The following is an 18,235-nucleotide window of genomic DNA, read 5'->3' as shown; positions in this document are numbered from 1 at the left end:
TTGTCATCCCAAGCCTGGATATTGTCAAGTCTTGCTGCATTTGGACACGGACTGCTTAATTATTTGAGGAGTTGCAGGTGGTGCTGAACATTGTGCAGTCATCTGCAAACATTCCCACTTCAGACCTTATGATGGAATGAAGCAGCTGAAGATGGTTGGGCCTAGGGCACTACCCTGAGCAACTCCTGTAGTGATGTCCTGGAGGTGAGCTGATTGACCTCCAACCAACACAACCATTTTAATTTGTGCCAGGTTTGGGGCCTCACGGTAGCATGGTGGTTAGCATCAATGCTTCACAGCTCCAGGGTCCCAGGTTCGATTCCCGGCTGGGTCACTGTCTGTGTGGAGTCTGCACGTCCTCCCTGTGTGTGCGTGGGTTTCCTCCGGGTGCTCCGGTTTCCTCCCACAGTCCAAAGGTGTGCGGGTTAGGTGGATTGGCCATGCTAAATTGCCCGTAGTGTAAGGTTAATGGGGGGATTGTTGGGTTACGGGTATACGGGTTACGTGGGTTTAAGTAGGGTGATCATTGCTCGGCACAACATCGAGGGCCGAAGGGCCTGTTCTGGGCTGTACTGTTCTATGTTCTATGTATGACTCCAACCAGCGGAGATTTTCCCCCCTGGTTCCCATTGACTCTAGTTTAACTAGGGCGCCTTGATACCATACTTGGTCAAATGCTGCCTTGATGTCAAGGGCAGTCACTCTCACCTCACCTCTTGCATTGAGCTTTTTTGTCCATGTTTGAACCAAGGCTGAAATGAGTGACTCTGGCGGAATCCTAATTGTCCCTGAGCAGATTATTCATAGAATCCCTACAGTGCAGAAGGAGGCCATTCGACCTTTGACCCTCTGAAAGAGCAACCTACCTAGGGTCATGCCACCACGCTATCCCTGTGATCCAAGCCAACCTTTTTTGGACTGTGGGAGGAAACCTGAGCACCAGGGGAAACCCACGCAGGCACAGGAAGTGCAAACACCACACACAGTCACCCGAGGTCAGAATTGAACCTGGGTCCCTGGGGCAGTGAAACAGCAGTGCAAACCGTTGTGTCACCATGCCACCCTAATTGTTGAGTAAGTGCTGCTTGATAGCACTGTTGATGACTCCTTCCATCATTTTGCTGATGATGGAGAGGAGACTGATAGGGCAGTAATTGGCTGGGTTGGATTTATCCTGTTTCGTGTGCACAGGGCACAGCTGGGCAATTTTCCACATTGCCGGGTAGATGCCAGTGTTGTAACTGTAGTGTAACAGCTTGGCTAGGGATGTGGCAAGTTCAGGAGTACAAGTCTAAAGTACTATTGCCAGAATATTGTCAGGGCCCATAGCCTTTGCTTTTAGCTGTTTCTTCATATCACATGGGTGAATCGAATTGGCTGAAGACTGACATCTGTGATGCTGGGGACCACTGGAGGAGTCCAAGATGGATCATCCACCTGGCACTTCTGGCTGAAGATTGTTGCGAATGCTTCAGTCTTGTCATTTGCACAGATATGCTGGGCTCCTCCATCATTGAGGAGCCTCCTCCTTCAGTGAGTTGTTTAATTTTCTACCACCATTCACAGTTGGATGTGGCAGGACTGCAGAGCTTAGATCTGATGCTTTTGTTGTGGAATCGCTCAGCTCTGTCTATTACTTGCTTCATATGCTGTTTGGAACACAAGTAGTCCTGTGTTGTAGCTTCACCAGGTCGACACCTCATTTTTTGGTATGCCTGATGTTGCTCCTGACATGCTGTCCTGCACTTTTAATTGAACCAGGGTTGATTCCTTGTCTTGGTGATAATGGTTGAGTGGGGGGTATGCCAGGCCATGAGGTTGCAGATTGTGGTTGAATACAATTCTGCTGCTGCTGATGGCCCACAGCACCTCATGAATGCCCAGTCTTGAGTTGCTAGACCTGTTCGAAGTCTATCCCATTTAGCGCGGTGGTAGTGCCACACAATACGATGGAGAGTATCCTCAATGTGAAGGCAGGACTTTGTCTCCACAAGGACTGTGCGGGGGTCACTTCCACCAATTCTGTCATGGACAGATGCATCTGCTGCAGGCAGGTTGGTGAGAATGAGGTCATGTATGTTTTTCCCTCTTGTTGGTCCCCTCATCACCTGCTGCAGTCTCAGTCTGTGGTGGTATTACTGAGCCACTCTTGGTGATGGACATTGAAGTCCCCCAACCTGAGTGTATTCTGCGCCCTTGCCACCCTCAATGCTTCCTCCAAGTGGCGTTCAACATAGAGGAGTACTGATTCACCAGCTGATGGTCGATGGCACGTGGTAATCAGCAGGAGGTTTCCTTATCTATGTTTAACCTGAAGCCATGAGACTTCATGGGGTCCAGAGTCAATGTTGAGGATACCCAGGGCAACTCCCTCCCGACCGTGTACCACTGTGCCGCCGCCACCTCTGTTGGGTTTGTCCTGCTGGTGAGATAGGGCGTCCCAGGAATGGTGATAGTGGTGTCTGGGATATTGTCTGTAAGATGCGATTCTGTGAGTATGACTATGTCAGGCTGTTATTTGACCAATCTGTGAAACAGCTCTCCCAACTTTGGCACAAGCCCCCGATGTTAGTAAGGAGGACATCGGATGGTCGACAGGGCTGGGTTTGCTGTTGCCGTTTCCGGTGCCTGGGTCAATGCGGGTGGTCCGTCCGGTTTGATTCATTTTTCATGTTTTTATAGCGGTTGAATCAGCCGCTAGTTAAGTAAACTTGGGAGTTTAAGAGTTAATCTCATGAGTTAGAATACAAGACCAGGGATGTACTGAGGCTCTATAAGGCTCTGGTTAGACCCCATTTGGAGTATTGTGAGCAGTTTTGGGCCCCAGATCTAAGAAAGTATGTGCTGGCCTTGGAAAGGGTCCAGAGGAGGTTCACAAGAATGATTCCTGGAATGAAGAACTTGTCGTATGAGGAACGGTTGAGGACTCTAGGTCTATACTCGTTGGAGTTCAGAAGGATGAGGGGGGATCTTATTGAAACTTACAGGATACTGCGAGGCCTGGATAGAGTGGACGTGGAGAGGATGTTTCTATTTGTAGGAAAAAGTAGAACCAGAGGACACCATCTCAGACTAAAGGGACGATCCTTTAAAACTGAGATAATAATAATAATCGCTTATTGTCATAAGTAGGCTTCAATGAAGTTACTGTGGAAAGCCCCTAGTTGCCACATTCCAGCGCCTGTTCGGGGAGGCCGGTACGGGAATTGATGAGGAGGAATTTCTTCAGCCAGAGGGTGGTGAATTTGTGGAACTCTTCACCGCACAAGGCTGTGGAGGCCAAATCATTGAGTGTCTTTAAGACAGTTAGATAGGTTCTTGATTAATAAGAGGATCAGGGGTTATGGGGAGAAGGCAGGAGAATTGCGATGAGAAAATATCATCCATGATTGAATGGCAGAGCAGACTCGATGGGCCGAGAGGCCTAATTCTGCCCCTATATCTTATAGTCTTATGGTCTTATGGTTAGACTCTGGTACTAATTGCTGCTAGTTCTTTGATAACATACACTGTTTAGTAGGGTTTAAATTCTAAAGGGTAGACAGTTAAGTATCTTTAGGGCTGAGGAGAAGGGAAAACAATCTCTCCCAGTGGGTGGGGCTGCTGTAGCTTGAATAGTTCACTGGGACTAACAGGTAGTCTGGTTTAAACCAGTTCCTAAACAGCTGAGACAGAGTTTAAATCAGAAGCCCTCCGTAAATCTAGCACAGAGTGAAGCGAACAGTGAGTGGAGTTAATAGTTTGGTAAGTATGGGAGTTAGGTGAAGTGAAGGAGGGAGGTTTTCTCTCTCTTTTATGCTGTCTTGTTTTCCCATCTACTTTCGCAGGTCAGAAGAGGCAGTTGCAGAGCAAGACCCAAAAGCTGGAAAAATATTAAGGGATTAACTGAGAAGCACCAGGGATAAGTAAAATGTCAGAGACGAAGAGAAGGAGGCTACAGCTAAAGTAAATGGAGTATCTTTCAGATTAGGTAATCAGCAAATTAGTGCATAGGACTCAGTAAACCCAAGTTTAAGGCATGGCAGGTGAGGTCAGCCAAGTGGAATGTGTGACCTGTCATTTGTGGTAGTCATGGCCCCTGCCGGCATCCTAGATGACCGCGTATTCAGGAAGTGCTTCTGAATGCAGAAACTTGACCTCCATAGGAGAGGTACCAGTCGACTGGAGGATGACTGATGTGGTTCCACTTTTCAAGAAGGGTGGTAGAGAAATATCAGGGAATTACAGACCAGTGAGTCTCACATCAGTGATAGGGAAACTACTGGAGACAATACTGAAGGACAGAATCAATCTCCACTTGGAGAGGTAAGGTTTGGTCATGGATATTCAGCATGGCTTTGTCAGAAGAAGGTCATGCCTCACAAATTTGATTGAATGTTTTGAAGAAGCAATCAGATGCGTAGATGAGGGCAGTGCAGTTGATGTAGTTTATATGGATTTCAGCAAGTCTTTCACAAGGTCCCACATGGGAGACTGATAAAGAAGATAAAAGCAATGGGATCCAGGTAAGATGCCAAGTTGGAATCAAAATTGGCTAAGTGATAGGAGCCAAGAGGGTGATAGAAGGCTGTTTGTGTGAGTGGAGGCCATGGGATCAGTGCTGGGTCCCTTATTATTTGCGATATCTTTAAACAATGTGGAAGAAAATGTAGTGGGCGATGCAGATAACATGAGGATTGGCCAGGTGGTTAACAGTGAAGAAGGTCTTAGGTTACAGGAGGAATTAGACAGATTGATCAGATGGGCAGATCAGTGGCAGGTGGAATTTAACCCTGAAAAGTGTGAGGTGATGCACTTTGGAAGGGGTAACAAGACAAGAGAGTTCTCAATGAATGGCAGGCTACTAGGAAACTCCGAGGAAGAGCAGGGTCTTGGGTACTTGTCTACAGATCCCAGAAGGCGGCAGGACAGGTTAATAAGGTAGTTAAGAGGGCATACGGGACACTTGCCTTTATCAGTCGTGATGTGGAGATGCCGGCGTTGGACTGGGGTGGGCACAGTGAGAAGCCTTACAACACCAGGTTAAAGTCCAACAGGTTTATTTGGATTCACTAGCTTTCGGAGACTAGCTCCTTTATCAGTCACGGCATAGATTATAAGAGCAGGGAGATTATGTTTGATCTGTAAAAAACTTTAGTTAGACTACAACTGAAACATTGTGTTTAATTCTGGTGACGATAGGAAGGATGTGATTGCACAAGAGGGGGTGCAGAGGAAAGTTACCAGGATGTTGGCTGGGATGGAGCATTTGAGGTATGAAGAGAGGCTGGATAAGGCCGCGTTGTTTCCTTTTGAGCAGAGAAGGTTAAGAGGGGACCTGATTGAGGTGTATAAGATTATGAGGCGCATAGATGTTGTGGATATAAAGCAGCTGTTCCCCTTAGTTGAAGGATCAAGAACAAGGGGGCATAATTTTAAGGTGAAAGGCAGGAGGTCTAGAGGGGATTTTAGGAAATATATTTTCACCTAAAGGGATGTGGGAATCTGGAATGCACTGCCTTGGAGGGTAGTTTAGGCAGGAAACTTCATTCTTCAAAAAGTACGTGGGTGAGCATTTGAAATGTCATTGAAATTTAATTCAGTTGTCTAGTTCATTCAAGATGGATTACCAATTTGGAACATCTTTAACTGACATCAGGTTTCACTTGCAATACCTTTAACTTGTAATAATTTAAACTTCCAACAGCTTTAACTGTTGAAAGTTATGGTAATTTTTTGTTCTCTGCCCCGCTCTACCTCCATGTCTGCACTGCATGTGGAGAGCCCCACAACCTACTCCTCGGATTGCTGGTATAAAATGGTATGGGCTCTTTCTTTGAATTTTTGCCCCAAAGCCTTACCCATCTCGCGGCCAGTGCTTTCTGACCTTCTGTTAATCAGTTGATTGATTGATCTGTTGAAGCTGCCAACAGATTTCTGAAAAACAATTTTTCTTCTCTTTCTTCTGATTCCACTCTCGTCGCCAGTTTTGTCTGCAAACTGTTGTATCTTTAGACTAACACCTTAAAAGAAATAGGATTGCAACAGCACATGGGTTTGATGAAAAATTAACAGAAGTTTATTGAAAAGGTCTTCACTGTACAAGGTTTGACACGAGACTCCCGAAAAGCCCGTGAAGTAGCCAATGATGTCATGCAGGTCACCTGACTCAAATCTTAAAGAGACATTGACACAACTACAATAACTCACATATATAACACATTTAGAGTGTGACCGTGCCTCAGACATACAGGACATAGTGCTATCATCCAGGATTAGCTCTGCGCTGTGAACAGCCCAGCTCAACAATCGTGGCACCCAACATGAGCAGCAGGAGTATAAACCCCCACCAGTATATGCTAACACTGGCATCGCTGAGGAACCGGAACAGCGAATGTTGTTCCCATTGTGGCCCATGCAATGTTGGCCTGGGTGGCACAGATTGCCAGCACCATCTCCTGGTGCTGCATGTGGTTGGACCCCTCCAACTGCACCTGCAGATACTGGATGCTCGCCGACAACCCCACACTGGCTCTGCGACTGCATCTCCACAATAGATGGGACAGTCCTTTCCAGAAGCCTGAAACCCATCTGGACGGCAGCTAGTTCCTGGGGTCAGCCTAACCTCCGACTGTCCACCCCTTTGGGTATTCCTACCTCCATCTGCTGTACCGGAGCAGCTGTGTGCTGCACAGCAGAGAGTGTCCCAGAAGCCTCTTCACTAAAGTGACCAACTGCGGTGAGTTTCTCTGAGGTGGTGGAGGGTGTTGGAGACAGTTATGATGGGAAATCTGTGTCATCCCCGCACTTGCGCTGCTGGATCTCCTGAGTCTCGTGTGGAGGGCTGGTGTCTGAGCTGCTCTCGCACTGGTCAGCTCACGGTGGGGGCTTCGGCTGAGGCACTGGCTGGGGGCGGGGAACCCCAGATGGACCCGCCCCATCTGCAGCAGGTTCTGCAAAACAGAAGACAAGATGCATAATTAGACCGCAGGCCAGAGGGGTGGTGGGGTGAGCATGTGGGTGGAGATGGAGGGGTGGTGAGGGCGGGGTGGTGTAGGGTGAGGGTGGTGTGGGGTGGTGAAGTGGTGAGGCTGGTGTGGTGGTGAGAGTGACGGTGGGGGTGATGTGGGGGTAAGGGTGGTGTGAGGGGGTGAGGGTGGGGTTGAGGGTGGTGTGGGGGTGAGGGCAGGGGTAAGGGTGGTGTGGGGTGGTGAAGTGGTGAGGCTGGTGTGGTGGTGAGAGTGACGGTGGGGGTGACGTGGGGGTAAGGGTGGTGTGAGGGTGGTGAGGGGGTGAGGGTGGGGGTGAGGGTGGTGTGGGGGTGAGGGCAGGGGTGAGGGTGGTGTGGGGATGAGGATGGTGTTTGTGGGGGTTGACACATGTGTCACAGGGAACTCAGTGGGGTCTGACATCCACGCCCACGACCCAACACCACCTCGACGACCTCCCCTTCCTCCGGGCTGCCAACCACGTCCAGGGAACCCTTCTCTGCCACAGTGAGGGGCTGCAGGTCTTCTCCCGCTCCCAGCGGTTGTGCGCAGCCTTCTCCTGGGGGAAGGGGGGGGGGAGTGGGGGGGGGGGGGGGGATATAGAAGACAACAGTGTTAGATAGTCCGACAATGAATGCAGCCCAGGGGGTGGGTAGCTGGTGGCCTCAGTGGCCAGGGCACCTAGCCATACGGTCAGTATAGGTGCCGGAATGTGGGGCAGGGTGGGTGTTTGCCCGCCCTCCGGGTTGGGGTGGGGAGAGGTGTGTGATGTGTGTGGGACTGGGACTGGGAATGATGGCAGTCGCATAGTGCTGCCTACTCACCTGGCCACCTTCAGGAGGATATGCAGTTTTTTACGGCACTGCTGACCTGTCTGGGCAGTATTGCCCACGGCGCTGACCACCTCAGCCGCCTGCCCGTAGGCCCGCCGAATGGCTGGGGCTGGCAGCCTCCTTCCTGGGCTGGGGCACAAGGTCATCCTCCTCTGCTCTACCGCAGCCAGGAGGGTCTGCAGCTCGGCGTCGGTTAAGCGTGGAGCTGCGCTCCTCGCTGCCACCTTGTTGGCGAGGATGGTGTGTGTGGGGAGTGCAGTATGTGGCTGCAGCTTGGAACAGTTGGAGACAAAATACTTAGAATGTATGGGGCCATCGTGGATTAGATGTGGGTGTAGAGATCATGGTCTCGACGACATTATTAACATACTTGCACAACATGATACATCAACACTTATTGTTCACAGTCACCTGAGAGTGTGTGTAGTGTATTACAGTGCCCAAAATAGCTATGCGGGTCTCATGTAGGAGTTTATATGTCAATCATGACCTGAGTCACTGAAGAAATAAGGAACTTGAACTAAATTTTCCAGTCACCTCAAAAGGGGACTCCAGCTGCTCAAATTCAGCCCAGTTTGCAGGCTCAACAGCAGAGGTCAAAAGTGGGCACATCCCAATACTCTTATCAGTATGCAGGAGCTCTGGATTTTTGGCATCGCCAGGAGCATTTCTCATAAATCTGTCACTGCTATCATGAAGACCACAGCAAGACTTCAAAGACTTGACTGCTCTTGTGAAGCAGTCACAGGCAGCAATGCTCCACATACACACAAATATGTTGGCAGGGTGAGGAGTTGCCCTTTTGAGTTGTATGCATTGGCTACACAGGAGAAATCTCTTGGCACCCAGATCAGCAATAAATCTGTCTCATTGGAGATCCTGGCACAGGGAACCACCTTGGAAATCAATTAACTCCCATGACTCCATCAAAGGAAAACTTTGATGTTGATACAACTGCACCTGAGTTCATTTTATTGGCTCACGCAGCTCAGGATTATTGAAGTGAATTAGTTAAGAGAACATCAAACAAAGGTTTAAAGTGCACCATGGGAAAATATAGCCAAAAAACACATGACACACAAGCAACCCATTTACAGCAGAAAATAACATTTGTTCGTTCTCAATATGGAAATTGCATGCCTATATAAAAATCTGAAGCTGGTTATTGAATAGTTCATCACATGACATTATTAGTGTTGGGCGGAATTTTCCAATTTTTTTTCAAAGTATTGTCACAGGCAGGAAAAAGAGAGCAGCCCATTAGTTGCCTTGCCTAACTTTACCGCCAAATAAAAAATTGAATGGGCGGGTCCCACAGCATCATGTGTGCGAGGCACAGCCCCTCCCCTCCTCCTTCCTCCTACCCCCATGGAGCTCACACCACCTCGCCATTACCTAGGTACTGCACCCTGATACTGCCCAGGAGGCAGTGTCGGAGTGTGATGCCAGGATCCTGCCAGGCATGACCCACTCCCCCGGGGGCTGTGCTCACCTGTGGATCCCCAAAGGGATCTATTCGCCCGGTGCATGTTGTGGGGGACATTGCGTGTCTCATGTCTAAAGGAACCCCCCCCCCACAGAAACCCCTTAACTAAGAGGACTCCCCTGCATCCTCCCCAGTAACCCCTCCCCCCATAAAAGAGATGTCTGTCTGCAAGCTGGAGAGTAGTCAAGACAGGGCCAGTAGAAATAATTACAATTGTAACAATCAACTGGGAGCATTCTGGAAAGAGTACAGCTGTAAACCTGTGTTTACCCTCTCAGTTGCTTTAGCAGCCAGACGTTCATTTATTTCTGGTAGTGGGCAGTGAGTTCCCACAAAACAACTGCGAGCCTTGCTAATTACTGGAGAGAATTCTTCGAGACCGGATCTACTCCCTCTTGGAAGCAAATGGACGTATTAGCGAGAGGCAGCGCGGTTTTGTGAAGGGGAGGTCATGTATCACTAACTTGATAGAGTTTTTCGAAGAGGTCACAAAGATGATTGATGCAGGTAGGGCAGTGGAGGTTGTCTATATGGACTTCAGTAAGGCCTTTGACAAGGTTCCTCATGGTAGACTGGTACAAAAGGTGAAGTCACACGGGATCAGGGTTGAGCTGGCAAGGTGGAATCAGAACTGGCTAGGTCATAGAAGGCAAAGTAGCAATGGAAAGGTGCTTTTCTAATTGGAAGGCTGTGACTAGTGGTGTTCCGCAGGGATCAGTGCTGGGACCTATGCTGTTCGTAGTATATATAAATGATTTGGAGGAAAATGTAACTGGTCTGATTAGTAAGTTTGCAGATGGCACAAAGGTAGGTGGAATTGCGGATAGCAATGAGGACTGTCAGAGGATACAGCAGGATTTAGAATGTTTGGAGACTTGGGCGGAGAGATGGCAGATGGAGTTTAATGCGGACAAATGTGAGGTAATGCATTTTGGAAGGTCTAATGCAGGTAGGGAATATACAGTGAATGGTAGAACCCTCAAGAGTATTGAAAGTCAGAAAGATCTAGGTGTGCAGGTCCACAGGTCACTGAAAAGGGCGACACAGGTGGAGAAGGTAGTCAAGCAGGCATATGGCATGCTTGCCTTCATTGGGCGGGGCATTGAGCATAAGAATTGGCAAGTCAAGTTGCAGCTGTATAGAACCTTAGTTAGGCCACACTTGGAGTATAGTGTTCAATTCTGGTTGCCACACTACCAGAAGGGTGTGGAGGCTTTAGAGAAGGTGCAGAAGAGATTTACCAGGATGTTGCCTGGTATGTAGGGCATTAGCTTTGAGGAACGGTTGAATAAACGCGGTTTGTTCACACTGGAACAACGGAGGTTGAGGGGCAACCTGATAGATGTCTACAAAATTATGAGGGGCACAGACAGAGTGGATAGTCAGAGGCTTTTCCCCAGGGTAGAGGGGTTAATTAATAGGGAGCATAGGTTTAAGGTGCGAGGGGCAAGTTTTAGAGGATATATACGAGACAAGTCTTTTACACAGAGGGTAGTGTGTGCCTGGAACTCACTGCCGGGGGAGTTGGTGGAACAGGGCGATAGTGGCATTTAAGCGGCATCTTGACACATACATGAATAGGATGGGAATAGAGGGATACAGACCCAAGAAGTGTAGAAGATTTTAGTTTGGACGGGCAGCATGGACGGCACGGGCTTGGAGGGCCGCAGGGCCTGTTCCTGTGCTGTACTTTTCTTTGGTCTTTGTTCTTTGTTCTTTTGTTTTTTATTCTTTGTTCTTTGTTCTTTGTTTTTTGTTCATTCATCTTCTTCACTCTAAGTGTTGCAACCACAATGTTTACAAACATCAACCACATCAAAGAGAGTTAAGCGCTGTCAGTTTCCAACTTAGCACTTCAAAATCACTCAAGAGTGAAGGGCCATGATTGGAATGCACTTAACCCTCTTTGAGCACCCAGCGCATTGTGGGGGGTGGGTGGCCCTTGCATGGACTTTGGGGCCAACTCCCTTGAGGAATTACCCTCCTGGCCCACCACAAGGACCACCATGTCAGGTACACATTTGGTGACACTTGTAGTGATCCATGCCTGCATGATTCCCGGCCCGGAGGATTGGAGAATCGTGAGGGCCCAGAGACTCTGGTGTCGTTCCCACTAAGCAGATGCAAATGAGTCATTAAGACCCATTTGCAACCATTAGCATCCTCCGCCGGCATGTGGGCGTGAAGCCCGATCCTGCCACCGGCAGTGGGCCGGAGCATTGCGGTCAGTTTGGCACCCAGAATGAACCTCAATTTTGGCCAGATACCCCATTCTCTGCACAATCGCAATCCATGTTGCCAGCGCCGCGGGGCGGAAAATTGAGCAAATGACTTTTAAAGTCAGGATCCCCATTATGTCACTGGAGGTGGACAAGGGGACAATCAAGAGGGGAAATCCTGCCATACTAAAAGCCATTTTGGGTGTCCCACTCGATTCTCCATGCCCTCCTCTGTTCTCGTTCTCTAATCCTAACCCCAAAAACAGGGGTGGAAAATCCCCCCCCCCCCCCCCCGCAATATATCTCAAACAAGTTCTAAAATTAAATGGTCAGTTCAATGATTAAGAGAACTAAATAATTGGGGATATTGATTTGAATGGTGATGTGACATCCTGGTGATTTAAAACTAATAACAGTCGTGACTTTAACCTGATGTGCTTCTGGTAAAAGGAGTTTTAAGTCTTATGGATGTTAAAAGGAAAACTTAATTGATTACTTAGTAATCGTTAGTAAAAGGATTCTTTGGGGGTTGTATTTGAATTGATGGTTGCTAAGATGTTCACTGTATGTTTTAAAAAGGTTAACTTGAGTTCATAGAATAAACATTGTTTTGCTTGAAAAAATACTTTCCCAGTTCTGCTGTACCACAACGGTAGAGTGGGCCGTGTGCTCCCCATACCACAATCTATTAAAACTGTGGATCAGGTGAACTCCAGGATACAGGGTTCTCTAAACCCTGGCCCATAACACATCGATCACCAAACTCCCAAATAACTTTATATCCAAGTATGAAGAAAACTAAAATAATTAAAAGAGTTGTGCAGAATGAATTGTGCTTGTCTTTATCAACTGAAATATAAAAGAAAAACTTCCATAATTGGACAATTATATTATGTTTGTTGAAAACGCAATGAGGAAATGAGTCAAAATATTCAAAAATCAAAAAGGGCCACAGTACAGGGTACAGTGACTGAGGGGAGCTCAGTGAATAGGCCCAGTAATACTAAAAGGAATAAAACAGGAAGTAAAAACATAAATAGAAAGCGACGCAGCAGGTTGTTACATGAAGATATGGGTTCAATGATAAGGAAAATTAGGATAAAAGTTAAACGGAAATATTATCCAGGCGAGGTTGCTGATAGAGGTGTTAAGATTCAAAAGGGAGGTATAAAAGTCAACATAAGGGTACTTTACCTGAATGCTTGTAGCATTCGGAAAAAGGTAAATGAGTTGTTGGCGCAAATCATTGTGAATGACTATGATTTAGTGGCCATTACTGAAACATGGTTAAAGGATGGTCACGACTGAGATTTAAATATCCAAGGGTATCAAACTATTCGGAAGGACAGAGTGGATGTTAAGGGAGGTGGTGTAGCTCTGTTATTTAAGGATGACATATGGGCAGTAGTGAGGGATGATATCGATACTATGGAGGATAAGGTTGAATCCATTGGGGTGGAAATCAGGAATAGTAAGGTGAAAAAGTCACTGACAGGAGCAGTCTATAGGTCACCAAATAGTAACATCGCAGTGAGGCAGGCAATAAGCAAAGAAATAACTGATGCATGTAGAAATGGTACAGCAGTTATCATGGGGGATTTTAATCTACATATTATTTGGTTTAACCAGGTCGGTCAAGGCAGCCTTGAGGAGAAGTTTATAGAATGTATCCGTGATAGTTTCCCAGAACAGTATGTAATGGAACCTACGAGGGAACAAGCAGTCTCAGACCTGGTCCTGTGTAATGATATAGGAGGGAGGCCACACCTGGAGTATTGTGTTCAGTTTTGGTCTCCTTACTTGAGAAAGGACGTACTGGCGCTGGAGGGTGTGCAGAGGCGATTCACTAGGTTAATCCCAGTGCTGAGGGGGTTGGATTACAAGGAGAGGTTGAGTAGACTTGGACTGTACTCATTGGAATTTAGAAGAATGCGGGGGGATCTTATCGAAACATATAAAATTATGAAGAGAATAGATAGGATAGATGTGGGCAAGCTGTTTCCACTGGTGGGTGAAAGGAGAACTAGGGGGCACAGCCTCAAAATAAGGGGGAGAAGGAGTGAGTTGAGGAGGAACTTCTTCACCCAAAGGGCTGTGAATCCATGGAATTCCCTGCCCAGTGAAGCAGTTGAGGCTCCTTCAGTAAATGTTTTCAGGTAAAGGTAGATAGATTTTTTTAATAATAAGGGAATAAAGGGTTATGGTGTTCGGGCGGGAAAGTAGAGCTGAGTCCACAAAAGATCAGCCATGATCTCATTGAATGGCGGAGCAGGCTCAAAGGACCCAATGGCCTACTCCTGCTCCTAGTTCTTATATTCTTATGAGACCTGTGGCTCATTGGGTGGCATCACTGCCTCTCAGCCAGAAGCTCCAAGTTTCAATCCCACTCCAAAACTTGCTGACCAAGGAAGATGTGTTCATAACTTCACCAAACAGGTTAAATATCAACCTGCAAATGCTTCCAACATAAGCCAATGGCAGGCAGCAAGAGAGCGAGAGACTCCTGATGAGCCATGCGATGGAAAAGAAAATTGGAGCCTCTACCCTCACTATCCATAGCTCAGGGCTACAACATGCATGTAACATTGCATATTGCCAAGGCAACTCAGACTTCTTGTGGGGGGGGGGGGGGGGGGGGGAGGGGGGGGGGGTAGTTGGTTGGATGACTGGGGTGCGGATCAGGTTTGTTTCAACAGCATGGAGTCCTGATGTCTGTTCTGGCAGGGATGGAATTGGGGCCTGCATCCTTATCCTACCCATGGCAGAGGCCACAGCGCTGTGGGTTAGACCGACACTCGGACAGAGAGCTCAGGAAGAAAATAGTTTCAAAAGATGCAGTAACTTGAAAAGCAGTGTCACCTTCTGTGGTAAAAAATGTCAAGCCTTGAATTGTTACTTGCCTTGCAATTAATTTGCAGTTAAAAATATCTCAAATACATCCTAAAATAGTCTACAAACCATTCACTGTGCATAAAATTGCGAATTTTCTCCTTAATTAATGTTTTTATCTTCATGTTAGTTTATTGCTGTCAAAAAAATTAGGAAGGCAAAGAGAAACTATAAAATTAAATTGTCATGGAACATAAGAAAAATAGTAAAATATTTTGCAAGCGTATCAATAAAAAAGTAAGGCTGGGATGGCAATAGAGATACGATGGATATACAGGATGTTAGAACAGGTAGACATGACGTTGAATGGTGAAATGAGTCTGAAGAAAAGGGCATTAAAAAAAAGATGTGTAGAATAAACTAATCAAATTCAAAGAGCATAAGTCCCTGATCCAGATGGACTGCATCCACATATTTTAAAAGAATCTGGGGAAGAATTAGCAGAGACATTAACTGTACATATTTAAGAATTTGTTAGAAAAAAGTGTCATTCCAGAGGACTGGTGGGTAGCTAATGCAGTTCCTCTGTCTAAGAAAGGGGGCAGTACATGTCCAGGGAATTATGGACCAGCTAGCTTAACACTGGTGGAAGGAAAAATAATAGAATTCCAACGATAGGGGGTATAGAAAATCGATAAGAATAATAAATAGGCAACATGGATTTCAAAGAAGGAAAATCTTGCTTGATTAGCTTTGTTGAATTTCCTGAGGAGGTAACAGAGGCGGATATTTTTAGTTCAGGAAAATTGGCGGAGTTACAACAGAAAGATGGAGAAATAAAATGAATGTATCAGAAAGCATACACAGAAGAGGAATCTCACTGTATACCAAAGTATTATTACCGAAAAGTGATGTTTTGATGAGAAAATGGAGACCTTTACATGTGCAGGCGAATGAAAAGTGGGCAGAAGTTCATCAAGTAGTATTGCCGGTAGGGTATAGAAAGGAGGTGTTGCAAGTTGCACATGAGGTACCAGTGGGAGGTCATTTGGGAATAAGGAAAACTCAAGCTAAAATCCAAAAACATTCTTATTGGCCTGGACTACATAAAGATGTAGTTAAATTTTGTCAATCATGTCACACGTGTCAAGTGATAGGGAAACCTCAAGCGGTACTAAAACCAGCGCCCTTAATACCCATTCCAATATTTGAGGAACCTTTTACAAGGGTCCTAATTGATTGCATAGGACTGCTTCCTAAAACAAAAAGTGGGAATCAATATCTTTTGATGATAATGGATGTGTCTACTAGTTTTCCAGAGTCCTTTCCAGTATGTAATATTACAGCAAAAAAGATTGTGGAGGAGTTACTTAAATACTTTACTAGATATGGGCTACCCACAGAAATACAATCGGATCAAGGATCAAATTTTACCTCGAGTTTATTCAAAGAAGTTATGGGTAACTTCGGAATAAAACAATTTAAATCAACTGCATACCATCCAGAATCGCAGGGAGTGTTAGAAAGGTGGCATCAGACATTAAAGACAATGTTGAGGGCTTATTGTCAAGATTATCCAGAGGATTGGGCTAAAGGAATTCCATTCGTACTGTTTGCAATTAGGGATGCACCTAATGAGTCATCCAAATTCAGTCCTTTTGAACTAATTTTTGGTCATGAAGTAAGAGGACCACTTAAATTGATTAAGGAAAAATTGGTGGGTGAGAAATCGGAAATTACATTATTGGATTACGTGTCAAATTTTTGGGAACGATTAAATAGAGCAGGTGAATTTGCTAGACAACATTTAAAAGTTGCAAAAAATGTGATGAAACAGGTAGTGGACAAGAAATCCAAAGTTCGTAGTTTTGCAAGTGGAGATAAAGTTTTAGTATTGTGACCAGTGTTAGGTGAACCTTTAAAAGCAAGATTTTGTGGACCTTATCAGATTGAAAGGAAATTAAGTGAGGTGAATTATGTGGTAAAAACACCAGATAGAAGGAAAACTCACCGAGTGTGTCATGTGAATATGTAAAAGGTACTTTGAAGGGAATCAGAGAAAAAGGAGGTTTTAATGATTCAAACTCAAAGTGATGAACCAAATCCAGATGACTGTGAATTTGACATACCTCAAATTAAATTGGAAATTGAGGATGTTCTTAAAAATTGGGATAAATTGTTGAGTTATCTTCCAGAGGAAAAACAAACTTATCTGAAAGAGTTACTCATATCACGTGGGCAAGTTTGTGGAGATAAATTGGGAAATACTAAAATGGGTACACATTATGTAGATGTGGGAAATGCTGTTCCAATCAAACAACATCCAGATAGACTTAACCCTTTAAAATTGGCACAAGTTAACAAAGAAATTGAGAGTATGCTTAAAAATGGCATAATTAAAGTGGGTTGCAGCCAATGGAACTCACCCAAAGTGATGGTACCAAAATCACAGTACCCAATGGTTGTGTGTGGACTATAGAAAGGTTAATGCAGTTACAAGAATGGACTCTTATCCCATCCCATGTTTGGAAGATTGCATTGAGACAGTGGGACAATCAGCTTTTATTTCTAAACTGGATTTACTTGAAGGTTACAGGCAGGTACCTTTAGCCGAATGGGCTGAGGAGATTTCAGCTTTTGTGACTCCAGATGGTATATACCAATTCAAAGTTATGTCATTCGGCATGAAAAATGCCCCAGCCACATTGTAGGTGTTGGAGGATGGAACGGTGCAAGACCCCCCGGTACAATTGAATGTTTTACCTGGGCTCACCCTCGGAGTCAGCAGGAACAGGGCTAGAATTGTGAGGCCACCTTGCAGGGCAGCTTACCCAGTGAGTATCACATCACTGCTCACCATCTCATAACTGCCCACCCTACAACCCCCCCCCCACCTCCACTACCTCCCAAAAGATATATAGATCCGTGAGATGGATTGGACAGCACATATTCAGGGATCACTGGGGCGGGCGGTGGAAGGTGATCCTGAAGGCAGGAATCGGACATTGTCAAACAATGAGGAGCACCAGAGCTCATCTCACAGCAAGTTGTCATTATCCTCCATCCCTGGACAAGTCTCACTGGTGCTGCCCGCCCAGGGCCAACACCCTTTAATGACGCCAGTCAGACCCTTCTAGGGGGGAGAGGGAGCTGGGGTGCAGTGAAGGGAGAAGGGGCAGGGAAGGATGTGAGCAGCTATGGGGAAGGAGGTGGCACTTGGAAGTGGGTGGGGGTTTAATCACAGAATTTACAGTGCAGAAGAAGGCCATTCAGCCCATCGAGTTTGCACCGGCTCCTGGAAAGAACACCCCACTTAAGAACAATAAAGAACAAAGAAACGTTCAGCACAGGAACAGAACCTTCGGCCCTCCAAGCCCGTGCCCACCATGCTGCCTGTCTAAACTAAAATCTTCTACACTTCCTGGGTCAATATCCCCCTATTCCCATCCTATTCATGTGTTTGTCAAGATGCCCCTTAAATGTCACTATCGTCCCTGCTTCCACCACCTCCTCCGGCAACGAGTTCCAGGCACCCACTACCCTCTGTGTAAAAAATGTGCCTCGTACATCTACTCTAAACCTTGCCCTTCGCACCTTAAACCTATGCCACCTAGTAATTGACCCCTCTACCCTGGGGAAAAGCCTCTGACTATCCACTCTGTCTATGCCCCTCATAATTTTGTAGATCTCTATCAGGTCGCCCCTCAACCTCCATCGTTCTAGTGAGAACTAACCAAGTTTATTCAACAGCTACTCATAGCTAATGCCCTCCATACCAGGCAACATCCTGGTAAATCTCTTCTGCATTCTCTCTAAAGCCTCCACATCCTTCTGGCAGTGTGGCGACCAGAATTGAACACTATACTTCTATACAGCTGCAACATGACTTGCCAATATTTA

The 18,235-nt window shown here is 46.2% G+C and overlaps 1 long non-coding RNA gene across 1 annotated transcript in view; it reads right to left on the bottom strand.

Annotated features, from left to right (window-relative positions):
- Window positions 1–6,075: 6,075 nt before the first annotated feature.
- LOC119962777 overlaps window positions 6,076–18,235 on the bottom strand; it is a 50,207-nt gene continuing 38,047 nt past the window's right edge. Inside the window, exon 6 of the long non-coding RNA XR_005459952.1 lies at window positions 6,076–6,932. This is a non-coding gene — a long non-coding RNA (uncharacterized LOC119962777). The remainder of the gene's footprint in view (window positions 6,933–18,235) is intronic.

Source organism: Scyliorhinus canicula, chromosome 3 (assembly GCF_902713615.1).
Source record: "Scyliorhinus canicula chromosome 3, sScyCan1.1, whole genome shotgun sequence".
Taxonomy (NCBI): domain Eukaryota; kingdom Metazoa; phylum Chordata; class Chondrichthyes; order Carcharhiniformes; family Scyliorhinidae; genus Scyliorhinus; species Scyliorhinus canicula.
This window is presented reverse-complemented; position numbering and strand designations above follow the sequence as displayed.